Here is an 11,774-nt window from a genome sequence, read left to right as displayed (position 1 = left end):
GAGGAATTGCAGAGGTGCTGCCTTCCCACCACATCCTCCCACTGCTCTGATGCCTCCTTGGAGAGGCAGCTGCACCAGGGCTATGCTGGGAGGTCTGTGTCTGAGCCCACCTAGGACCCTAGCACCTCCTCACCATTTGCTGGGCCTGTTTCTCTTCTAAATTCCTTTTTGGCCTTTTGGCAGGTGGGCACCTGGCCTAACACAGCCCTGTTCTCTGATATGTACCCCATGGGACATCCCTTTCTTACCAGAGGCTCCAGCAGAGTTTGGAGGAGCATTAGTAAGATCCTTGGACCCACCTGAGCCCTCAGGTTTGAGCTCCCCCTGGATATGGGCTTCCCCTGGGCTGAAACACCCACACAGCAACATGGGGCAGCAGGATGGAAAGAACACAGCTGGGGTAGATTTTTCTTTGTGCTCTGTGAGCTTTAAAGGGAAGTCCAGAAGGAAACCAAATGAGCTCCTTACACACTGTGTGGCTCAGTACAGGCATGTGCTGCTCGTCTGCAGTCGTAATGAGACACTAGCGACATCTCTCCTTTCACAGCAGCTCATATCAGGTTTGAAGAAGCACCAACAGATTTCTGTATTCACACCACTGAAACCAAGCTCCATCTGTGTCTCATGCTGCAGTTGGTGTCCCTCCAGTCCCCAGTTGCTTACATCCCTTGTATATGATGCACGTTGGAACCCAGGAATGATGCCTGCAGTGCAGAGATTGACCCCCCTACTGCTACTGTGGCTGCAATGCTACTCCACCTGCAGACCCACTGGATCGCTGTGACAGATGGCTGTCACACAGCATGGCTCTTGTAGGGCCTGGCAGGGGACGCGGGCAGATGGGAGAGGATCAGGGAGCGCACACTGCGCCTCTTGCGTGCCAGACTCCACATTCCGGCTGCTTTCTCACACAGCCAATGCTCAGCCCCGAGGGCTGCCTGCTGCTCACACTGCCCGTGGCCCACAAGGCGGTGGGGGAGAACAATGGTGGTGCAGCCCCTGTGCACACAGTCCTCAGTCAGGAGAGCAACCCATGGCTGCACAGAAGTGATTTTTGGCTCGCTCTTTGGGACTGCAGGAACAGGGGAGACAGGAAGCCTTCTGCAGTGACCTGCATGGACCAGGGGATGGAGCTCTGCATCAGGAGCTCTCCCTCCACCCTCTTTTCCATCTCTAAAGGGTCCTGGAGCTCTTCCCTATTGTCTCTGGGCTGGAGCTCACAGCACGGCCCTTCCTCTTAGCAAACACAGCAATAGCTGTCTAATAGCTCGCCTGGGTAAACACTTCTCAGGCAGGTTGGAGCACGCACCAGGAAGAAAAAGCAAGGCAATGTCTTCCGGACTCCTGCCAGCTCTGTGGAGAGCTGTGTGCATCCTTGGACCTCACCGTCCTTCTGGGTGTGAGGAGCTGCTTCAGCTACCCCAAGTGCTCCTTGTGCTCACCCACAGCTGGGGACAGGAGACCTGTTTGGCAGCCGTGCCAAGAGCAGGACACAGGTCCTTTCCTGGGCCTAGGAGGGCTCAGACTATGTTGTCTTGGTAAACCTTCCTCTCCTGTTTAACCCTGGGTGGTGTGGACACAGCCTAGCATCCCCCCCGGCAGCAGGTTTTTGTGACTCAGAGGAGAAGGTCTCTGCTCCTGTATGCTCTTGAGGTGCTGAAAGATGATTCACCTGCAAGTGATGTTGGGGCTGAACTTAGCATTTGACACTTGCCAACCACTGGGTTGGCTGCAGGCATGGGAGATGTTGACACCAGCATCTCCCATGGCTTTCAGGGAAACCTGCAGCGCCATGGATCACCAGGTACTTCTTCCACAGCTCCAAATAGAAGCCATTTCCAGGAGCTTAGAAATGTCTGTGGTGACTCCAGGCCCATCCCTCCTTGTGAGCACCCTGCTTAAGTTCTGTTATGCAGCACAGCAGGGGCTGGGAGGATGTCACAACTGCTGGGTGACACCCCAACCTCCCCCGAGGTCTGGCTACACCAGGGGACATGAGGACTGGAAAGTGGCAACTGTGGCACCAAAAATGCTTCCGTGGAGGCAGCCAGGGAGTCTCAGACTGATAAATAACACATCTGTTCTCTGCAAATGAACAAAAATTGGCATAAGGAGTAGGAAACTGGCATCGTTAGAGGACAGATGGATAAATATGACATACTGGAGAAGAGGTGACACAGTTCTCTTAAAGTGAATTCCAGCTGAGAGGTCACCTATATTACACCAAGCAGATCCTTTGATGAATGAGGTCAGTAGAGAAGTGACAGAATCTGCTAATAATACTGAATTATTCTGGATTCTTTGGATGAACACTACACGTTTCAGGCCTTTCAGGATCTGAAACAACAGCTGGTGTCAGGGAAGTGACGCATATGCAGAAGCCAAACCCTGCCTCATGTCTAAAGTGATGGGCTCTGAGACGAGGAGCTCTGACAGTCCATGAAAACATCTCCTTGGCACTCAGCAAAGGTCAAACCTGCAGAGGTTCTCTCTAAAAACTGATAGGAGGGAGTAGGAAAAGGTAGAGGCAACAGCAGGGGTGCCACTGTTCCCAGGTCAGTCCTGGCCTGTGTGTGGTCCTGGGCCCCATAACCCAAGAATACAGCAGATCCAGAAAATGAGCAGAGAAGGATGACAGGATGGTCAAAGGCTTCTGCACATGGTGTGCATGATGGATCAGAGCTCTTTGGCATGGAAAAGAAACAGCTGGGGTCACAGGAGAGAGATCTGTGTGGCAGGGGGAGGTTAGAGAGAGACTGGTAGATTTGGGGTAAACATGAGGAGGTGACTCAGTGCAGAGCAGCCCTCCTGCCATGGGCCGCTGCAGGTGCTGCATGGTTTAGGAACAAGACTGAACAAATCCACAGAAAGGAATCCATCATGCACTGCTAAATACAGAAAGGCAGGAAGAGCCTTGCAAGTATTTAGAGTCAGGAATTGTGTTGAGGGAAATGTTGCTACAGATAGGTACAAGGAGACCACCAAAGACTGGGCAGTGGGCGAAACAGACCATTCTCACCACAGCAGCTGTCCATGTGGAAGGGGATACTGCTCCCAGATATATCATGCAGTCAGCATGTTTTCGTTTGGCAAGACATTCCCAGGCTGGAATCATTGTTCTTCCAGCAGCCCCTCATCTGCACACCAAATACATTCCATACTGGTTGCTCCATAATACTTAGGACCCTGCAAGCTTCAGTCATCCCTTCCAGATATCCCAGCTCCTATCAGGCTGGAAGGAAATGGCATGCCCACCCATCCCAGCTTGCTGCCAGGCGCTATGGAGAGGGCTAGCATTGAAAGAGATGCTCTGAACAAGATGCTCTGCAGCCTCCTCTCACCCCAGCCTGCTGCAATATGTTGCACAGAGGTAGCAAGTGCCAAAGACAGGTGGTAAATTGGGGAAAAGTGAGGAGGAACCTGGAAGAACATGGCCCACACCAGGTCCCATATATGATGTGACACGTCGCTCCTCCCAAGCATCACAAACTAGGACATTTCTGCGTCAAAATTCACACACACAATGCAGACCCGGGGTTTGTAGGTGTGTTCAGGCCATTTGGACCCTGCCTGTCCAGATATGAGGGATATGCCTGAAGCATGTATATTTACCACATGGAGCAAATTCTTGCAGACACTTTCTGCAGTTCCCCAACTTTTCTGTCAAAAGAAATCATGATGCAGTTGGTAATATGACTGAAACCACGCTAATTGACCAAAAGAAGAAATGACAACTTGCTGACAGACATCTGCCAGCTTGAAGCCAGACACATTGGTCATTGCCTCACCCATGCCGAGCACCTTTTCTTCCTCTGCTCTCAGTGCTGACAGCCTTCTCTGCACATCCATGACCCTGAGCATCATAACTGCTCTCTGGTGTGATCTGTTATTTCATTAACACATGAAAGTGTTAATGTGTGGAAAGTGTTAAAGGTGTGGAAAGCCGTGGGGAGCTTAATTTCCACAAACCCAGGAAACAAGCCAGCAAGAGAGCTGGGTGACAGATAGGAGAAAAAAATTACTTCAGGACTGACACCAGAGAGTGAGAAACACATCTTTCACTGACAAATGCAGGTATGAGTTTAAGGGAAATTTCCAAAGAGCCACTATGTAAAATCTTTGCTGGTGTGTTGTGGGTTTTTTTTTGTTTGGTTTGGGTTTTGTGGCTTTTTGTTTGTTTGTTTGATTGATTGATTGATTGATTGCTTTTGAGTTTTTTTTGTTTGGTTGGGGTTTTGTTTGTTCTTTTGTTTTGGTATTTTTCCATAAAGTTTTGCATGGGCTCAAGCCCTGGAGACCTGGAGCCATACTCGGTGCCTGTGGACAGGGCAGCCAAGCTGAAGGAAGACTCTTTACACCTGCCCTCAGTATTGCCCCAGCAAAATCAGGCAGGGAAGCCTCATGACAGATGCTGGCTTGGTGGCAACAGCTGTATTATACCATGCAAACCTCATGGCCACCTGCTTCCACACTCTGCCCAGCCAGGCTGATGCTTTCAGGGCTCCAGCCATAGCACAGATTCAGCCCCTTCATTGCTGTCCCTCTGATGGGGAGGGCATGGAGAAACATCTCCATCCATGGGGGTATTATTTGCCCCTACCAGGGAGCTTGACCCTGCAAGGGCACAACAGTGCCCAAGTAGGATAAGATGCCTGAATTTCTCCTTTGAACAAAAAAAGAAAGTGGGACCAGCTGGGAGAGCACGGATCTGAACTCTATAGCAAATGGTAAAGTGAAATTGATTGGAGCTGCCTGCATTCATCGATTTGAGGCAGAGCAAACTAAGGAGCTGGAACATTTGCAGCTCAATCAGAGCGACATGACAGTTGAAGGCCTGTGCTCTGGGGCTGGCAGGGGACCTGTGCACCCCAGGAGACTGTTAATGGTGGGTTTGATTAATCCAGCTGCAATGGCCATGCTCACACAGCTGAGTCCTTGTCCAGACACTCACTAGCTTTACATTGCCTAGGAGTGTGAACTGCCCCTGGCATCCTCTTTATATCTTTTAATAGGCCTGTCATCAACCATCAGGAAGATGGGTATGGGACAAGAGCAAAACAGGGGCCATTCCCCCCATGCAGACGGAAACAATTGGTTGGTTTTGCCACCAACCCAGCCCCATGTCTTTGAAAGGGCTGGAAGGCTGAAAATTAAGGTGAATTCAGACAGGAGTGCCAGACATGGAAAGGTGAGGGCCAGGCAGGCTGCTTGTTTTCTGCCTGCTCAGCATCACAAAGCTGGGTTAAGAGGTGGCTGTGCACAGGCTATAAATCCCTGCTGCGGGAGGAGACTCTCAGTCATGGTGCAAAGGCAGAGGGAGAGCTTGTGCTGGCAGCTGGAATGAAGCAGGACTCACACAAACATGTGGCAGCATTTATGTGAGCCTGCAGGGTGGCTGACTCTCTCCTGGAACACTTTTATCACTTTTATCCCATCTTCAGCTGGGTGCTGGACCAGAAAGGAAAGGGCTGAAGAGGCTGCTCCAGGCTTTGTGCTCCTTGGAGGTCAGACAGGACAGCTTTGGTGAATCCCTCTCCATATATTTTGGGGGCCATTTTCCTTGATCTCTAAACATTGGAGCTGGGCAAGGGGATCCCAAAACATAACCAAGCAGAAAATCAGTCTGTTTTGGCCTTTTTGCCTGCCCCACATAACACTTGCAGACTGGAAAATGTCCTTTGAAGTTTGGGCTTTAGAAGAACCAGGACCATCTCATGCACTGTTATGGGTTCATAAAGTCTTTCCAGAGCATCATGTATGAACATTCATGTCAAGAAATACTTGAGTTATTCTCCTTCAGGCCTTGGTGCAGGTCTCATGAGCTAGAAGAGGATGGGGAGGTGAATGGTGGGGAGAGAGCCATGCCAGATTGCTTGCAGCTGTCTTCCAGCTCAGATGTGCTACCCTTCACTCCCAAATCCCACCTAAACTTTCACCTCCAAAATTATCCCAGCCCCAGGACACTTCCTTGGCCTCATCTTGCTCCAGCATTCTGCACTGCCCTGTCAGTGCCTGTGGGTATAGGAACATGGGATACTGTGCTAGATGGAATGAAGTCACTCTGATTTGCTTAGGAAGGAAGGCAGGCTTTCAGCAGCAGAGCAAATTGTAAGCTGAATTTATGGCCTCAGAATATTCAGAGATGACAGTGCTGGCTTGAGTCAGTGCAGTGTTTCCTATCACCAGTAAAACACAGAGCACCTTGTGCACCTTGCAAGATGGGTATCTATCCTGCCTTTCTGTGCACCAGTGCCACTCCTGAAGCTGTTTTCGGGATGTGAGACCAAAAGAGGAGGCCATGGGGGTCATTCTGCTTTCCACCTGCCTCACTGAGACCAGGAGAGGTGGCCAGGAGCTGCCCCAGTGAGGGAACAGCTGGAGAGGCCACTCAAGTGGCACAACACCTGAGACAGCCATGCAGTGATGAATTACTCTTGTTCCTGTGCCAGCCGGAAGATTTATGTTTGTACCACAGAATGACAACATCTGGGCCCAGCAGCACTCTCTCTCTCTGGCTGCACAGGCATTTCAACATTGCAGGCATCTTTAAAATCCCACTGAGTGCAACCCACAGGCATCAGAGGGCTTGAAGAAAAGCCTCTTCTGAGGGACAGAGGAGGGTGGGAAAAGCCAAGGGACCTGCCTGGAGCAGCCATCCCACCCAGATGCTGAGCAGAGCCTTAGGACATCCGGTCAGCTAGCAGGCAGAGGATCCCCCAAAGCCCCCCCAGGCTCATCTCTTTTCCTACACACTGAGTGAACATGTCTTGGCAGGTCCTGACCCTGTCGGTCAGACTGGCAGCAGCTGTGAACAAAATCATACCGCAGTGGACTGTTGGGGCCCTGACAACCTGGCATGATTTCATTAGGAGTGGTCATATCTGAGTCCTCCTGGGGAAGACAGCCCTTAGGTAAGAAGCTGTGCTGGGATGGGGCCACCACCACAAGTGATGGGTGGCGTCAGCTTCATTCCTCCTCTTCTGCACCAGCCAGGCCCCTGCTGCTTATCTCCATGTCCACTCACCACCTCCCGGCTCACTTCCATGTTTGGCCAACTCCTCTTTATCGCTGCAGCATTTATCTCAGTCATGCCCGTTCAGCAGTTGAGATCATTGTTATTTGGCCTGCAGAAAAGTCTGCTGAGCATCCCAAGCACGAGCCCCACTGCCTTCTCCCTGCACCATGCACACCATGTGAGCAGCACCCAGCACACACCATGCAAATGTGAGCTCTGCACCAGGCCAGGTCAGGAACTGGGATCAAGACCATTGTGGACACCAGCCTTAGGGGTTCCATTCTGCCTGTCCATGCAAGTGCCCAAGGAGGAATCCTCTGGTCACTGCATGTGTCTCTGTAGGTTCTCCATCCCCACCAGGCATGGGCAGCACATCCTGCCAGTGGTGGTCCACATCTCCAAACCATCCCACCTTCTCCCTTGGGTGCTTCTTCCCCACCAGAGCTGTGCTGACCCACATCTGCAGCAGTTGTGCAAGACTATGTGTGAGAGCAGGCCAGCATGGAGTTGTGCTCATCCTTTAACTGGTGATACAGTGTAGCTCAGTGGCACTGGGACACCACCAGCCCAGTGTGGAGGAAATCACCTCAACCAGGCACAGGGCAGCACAAGGACCTGTACCTCCACAAGGTTATACCTTGAGATTCAGAGATTGTAATGACTCCACCTCTGTGGCTCAGCAGCCCCTGTCCTGCAGATGTCTGGGTGGTCAGATCTCTCTCCACAGTGCAGCCAAGGTGCTGGTGATGGTGTTAAACTCTCTGGATATAGGAGGAGACGTGTATCTGGTAACAGTGGCACTGCACCCACTTTAGTTCCATCATGAGGACACAGATGGTGTCGGGACATAGATGAGTAAGAGCAGTGTCCCTGCAGCACTATGGGAGAGACAGACTGGGATCCTTGGAGGGCAGAAAACAGAGGGAGAAGAACAGTACTGGGATGGGAGGGCAGTAACAAAACCCATGTGGATGCCCAGATCATGCAGATACCATCAAAGAGCCTCTCCTTCACCACCTCCTGATCAGCCAGGTTTGGTTTGTGGAGAGCATCTCCCGCTGCAAAGGTTCCCACCATTGCTGAGGGACCAGCCTGCACATCAGTGATGAGGGCAAGTCATCAGTAAAGAGGCTGAGGGAAGAACAAGGTGGGCATAGAGAAAGGGGAACACAAAAGGCCATTCTGTCTTCCTCCACCACTCTGAACTCTTTTGGGTTGGATACAAGCAAGAGGAGATTATCACGATGGCAGGGGTAATTACTTCATGGAGTAATCAAAGTGTACAGGGACTTCCACTGGCTTGTCCCGAGTCTTAGGAAGACTCGTAAGATTTAGGATTCACCAGCTGCAGCAGATAAAAAGGGACAGATATGCTGCAGGGACATAGACCTGCCCAGCTTGGGCAGCATGGTTGCAGACTTCCACCTCTTCCAGCACACTCTCACATGCAAACAAAACTCCAGAGGTGCCTGTAGATGATGCCAAGTGACGAGCTCTCTGTGCAGCAGGAGCAAAGGGTTCTGTGACTACCTTTTCCCGTGTGGCACCACAGAGGTGTGTGAGTCACCTGGGCCATCCCAGTGCCTTGAAGTGCCCTGATTGCTCTAAAAATACTTGAAACAAATAAATGCTTTTGATCCCAGCTGTTGTGAATTCTTTGCATAGCTGCGAAAAATAACAGCCCCTTCAATACCTAGAGCACTGTAAAAATCAGCAACAGAAGTGACAGCAGTCATTTACTATTAATGTGTGTTTCACCAGGAAGAAACAGGAGCCACTGCATAGACTGATACCTGCCACTGTTTTGGGTCACAAAGTCAACTTCATCATTAGCCCCTCATTTTCTACTTCATCTGTAGATACTGCCCTGGCGTGCCCAGTTGTTAATCATAGAATCCCAGACTGGTTTGGGTTGGAAGGCACCTTAAAGCTCACCCAGTTCCAACCCCTGCCACGGACAGGGACACCTTCCACTAGAGCAGCTTGCTCCAAGCCGGTGTCCAACCTGGCCTTGAACACTGCCAGGGATGGGGCAGCCACAGCTTCTCTGGGCACCCTGTGCCAGTGCCTCAGCACCCTCACAAGTAAATGCTGCAGCAAAGAGAAACTATTCCCTGAGAAACACGCAGAGTTGTGAGAGGTGGGAATACACCTGGGGTTCGGACATGGTGAGAGTTGGGGTAACACAGAGGTTGAGGGAAGGGTCAGGGCAAGAGCTGAAGGGTATGGCTGGAAGCAGGGACATGGTCAGAATCACAGTCTGCAGTTGAGCCAAGGCCAGAGGAGGGGAGTCAGGGTTAGGAGTGGGGTCAGGGAGGGTTAAAACCAAGGTAAGGTGGGGGTCAGGATGAGACACAGGATTGGGTTTGGGGCTGGGACCAGCGAAGGAGGTGAGATGGGCTTAGAGGTGGGGCCTGGCCGGGCCAGGCCAGGGTGAGGGGCGTGGGGAGCGCCATCCTCACGGGCCGTGCTAGGGCGCAGCAAGCCTGCGCTCGGGAAGGGCTGAACGGGCCGGGGCGAGCCCGGAGACAGGGGCGGGGCGCCGGCCACCCCGCCCACCTCCGGTCACGTGCTCCGCGCCCTCAGCGCTAAGGGCTGTTTCAGCAGCGCGGCTGGCGGGAGCCTCGGTAGCGCGCCGTGATCGTATAGTGGTTAGTACTCTGCGTTGTGGCCGCAGCAACCTCGGTTCGAATCCGAGTCACGGCATCGCCCCAGCGATACCACGGCAGAAGGGCTCGTGTTTTGCCATTCTGCCCCTTGGCTTCATCTGTATTAGTTTTATATATTCTTTCAGCTTCCCGTGCGCCGTTACCTCTCCACCCGCCGCCTTACAAAGCCCCGGGCTGGGCAGCACAGCACAGTGCCCCGCCAGGAACCCAAGAAAAACCTAAACAGTGAAATATTGGCGCGACGTGGAAAAAGAAAATGATGAATCCGGTCGTCGGGGAGCAGAAGGAAAAAGCAGAAGCCCCCTTGCCGTGGTATCGCTGGGGCGATGCCGTGACTCGGATTCGAACCGAGGTTGCTGCGGCCACAACGCAGAGTACTAACCACTATACGATCACGGCGCGCTACCGGGGCTGTGCGTTTGCTGTTTGCCCAGGCGGCTTTTACTGCTGATAGTGCGCAGCACGTGGCCCATGTACATGTGGGTGATACCAGATGTGCTTCGGGGGCTGCTGCGTGTCACCAGTGCGGTGACGGGCGCGGGCAACCCTGAGCACCCTTGCTATATACCGAAGCCAGACCAGCGTCCTCTGAACCGAATCCTGCTGGCCCCGTATCACCTCACTGCTCCCCGGGCAGGGAAACCCCGGGTGCCCGCACGTGGGGATTTGCCTCCCCCAATCCCGCGTGGAAAAACTGTTTCCAGCGCACGCCAGCAGGCAATGATTCCACCTGTTTTCCGTTCCCTGCTGTGCAGGACTGGGGGATACCACTTTGGAGTCTGCCTGTGCCTGACTCTTTTCCAGGGAAGCATTTCTCAGTGGAGTAAAGGCTGGATACGTGGGGGTGAAAGTACCCAGCGCAGACTCTTCTGGGAGGCAAGGTCACCCCGCTGGGGTCCCTCCCAGGCACTTGTGGGCACCCGAGTGTAGGACCTGGGAGGAGCTGGGGCAGCCCCAGCCCCAGAATGCCCAGCCCAGCTCTTTGGACCGAGCTGTTAATCGGTAACCGGGCGTGGGGACAGACGCTGTGTGGCCCGTGCGGCTGGCGGGTGAGCACAGGAGCGCGGCGGGTGCTGGGGTGGCAGTAGCCATGGGGCTCGGGGCAGCCGTTAGGCCATGGGGTGCAGGAGGGCATGGGGCAGGAGGACACAGGCGGTATGAGGGCATGGGGTGCAGGGAGGCAGCGGGGAGGGCAGAAGGGCATGTGACCACATGGCATGACAAGGCTGTGGGGGTAAGGATGCAAGACATGGGGGCATAGGGGGCACCCACCTGCTGCCCCACTGATTGCCTGCCTGTTCATGTGGCCCCACTCCTTAAGTGGATGGCAGCGTTAAGAGGCTTCACCAGAACAGAAGCCAGCTGAGCCACTGGGGAGGGGAGGAAGTGCCATTGGGGGGTCACAGTGGTGGCATCAGCATGTAGGGCACTGAGCCTGGGAGGGATGGAGAGAGCCAGGAGCCTTGGGGTTCCTGGGGGAGTCACTGAGCACTGGGGGTGCCGGCAGGGTCACTAAGCCCAGAGGGATCTCTAGGTGTTCCTGAAATGGTGGGCCTGGGAAGAGGGGTCCTCTTGTTCCCTGCCAGGCTCCTGGTGAGGGGTCCCTGAGCCCTGGGGGACACTGGGGGTGCTGGAGGCCCTGGTCTGGGGTCCTGGGTTCCTACCATGGCCTTGGATCCTGCCCTGCTGCTGAGGAACCATCAGACTCATTAGCAGCTGGGGGACGTGCTGGGGGCCAGCATGCCTCAGTGCTCCCCATGGAACCAACCGCTACCTTGAGCTGTTGTGAGGTCCCAAGCTGAGGGGGATGTTCTCCAAAACTCACCTCCATTCGTTGCATTCAGGGCTGGGACAGTCCCTTCAGTGAACCCTAATTTTCACACTGGAGGAAGCAGGCGATGACGCTGCTTCTCCATCTTCTCCATGCAGACCTCTATGGCTCTCCTCCAAAGCAAGGACAACTCCTTACTCCCTCTGCCCTCACACACAAATGATTCTACAGTCGATCGCTACCTTCTCTGCAACTTGTTTGCTCTTCCCTCATCTTTCTTCAGGTAGAGGAACCTGGAGGGAGCCCAGGTGGTATGCTC

At 53.4% G+C, this 11,774-nt stretch overlaps 2 non-coding genes across 2 annotated transcripts; one reads left to right on the top strand and one right to left on the bottom strand.

The window, feature by feature from the left end:
• Positions 1-9,649: 9,649 nt before the first annotated feature.
• TRNAH-GUG (transfer RNA histidin (anticodon GUG)) lies at positions 9,650-9,721 on the top strand. The gene has a single exon. It is a non-coding gene; the product is annotated as a tRNA-His (tRNA).
• A 290-nt stretch (positions 9,722-10,011) lies between these two features.
• Positions 10,012-10,083, bottom strand: TRNAH-GUG (transfer RNA histidin (anticodon GUG)). Its single transcript has one exon. It is a non-coding gene; the product is annotated as a tRNA-His (tRNA).
• Between the last annotated feature and the right edge of the window lie 1,691 nt (positions 10,084-11,774).

This window comes from Pezoporus occidentalis, unplaced genomic scaffold (assembly GCF_034315485.1).
Source record: "Pezoporus occidentalis ecotype Australia unplaced genomic scaffold, CSIRO_AGI_Poc_V1 ctg282, whole genome shotgun sequence".
Taxonomy (NCBI): domain Eukaryota; kingdom Metazoa; phylum Chordata; class Aves; order Psittaciformes; family Psittacidae; genus Pezoporus; species Pezoporus occidentalis.
This window is presented reverse-complemented; position numbering and strand designations above follow the sequence as displayed.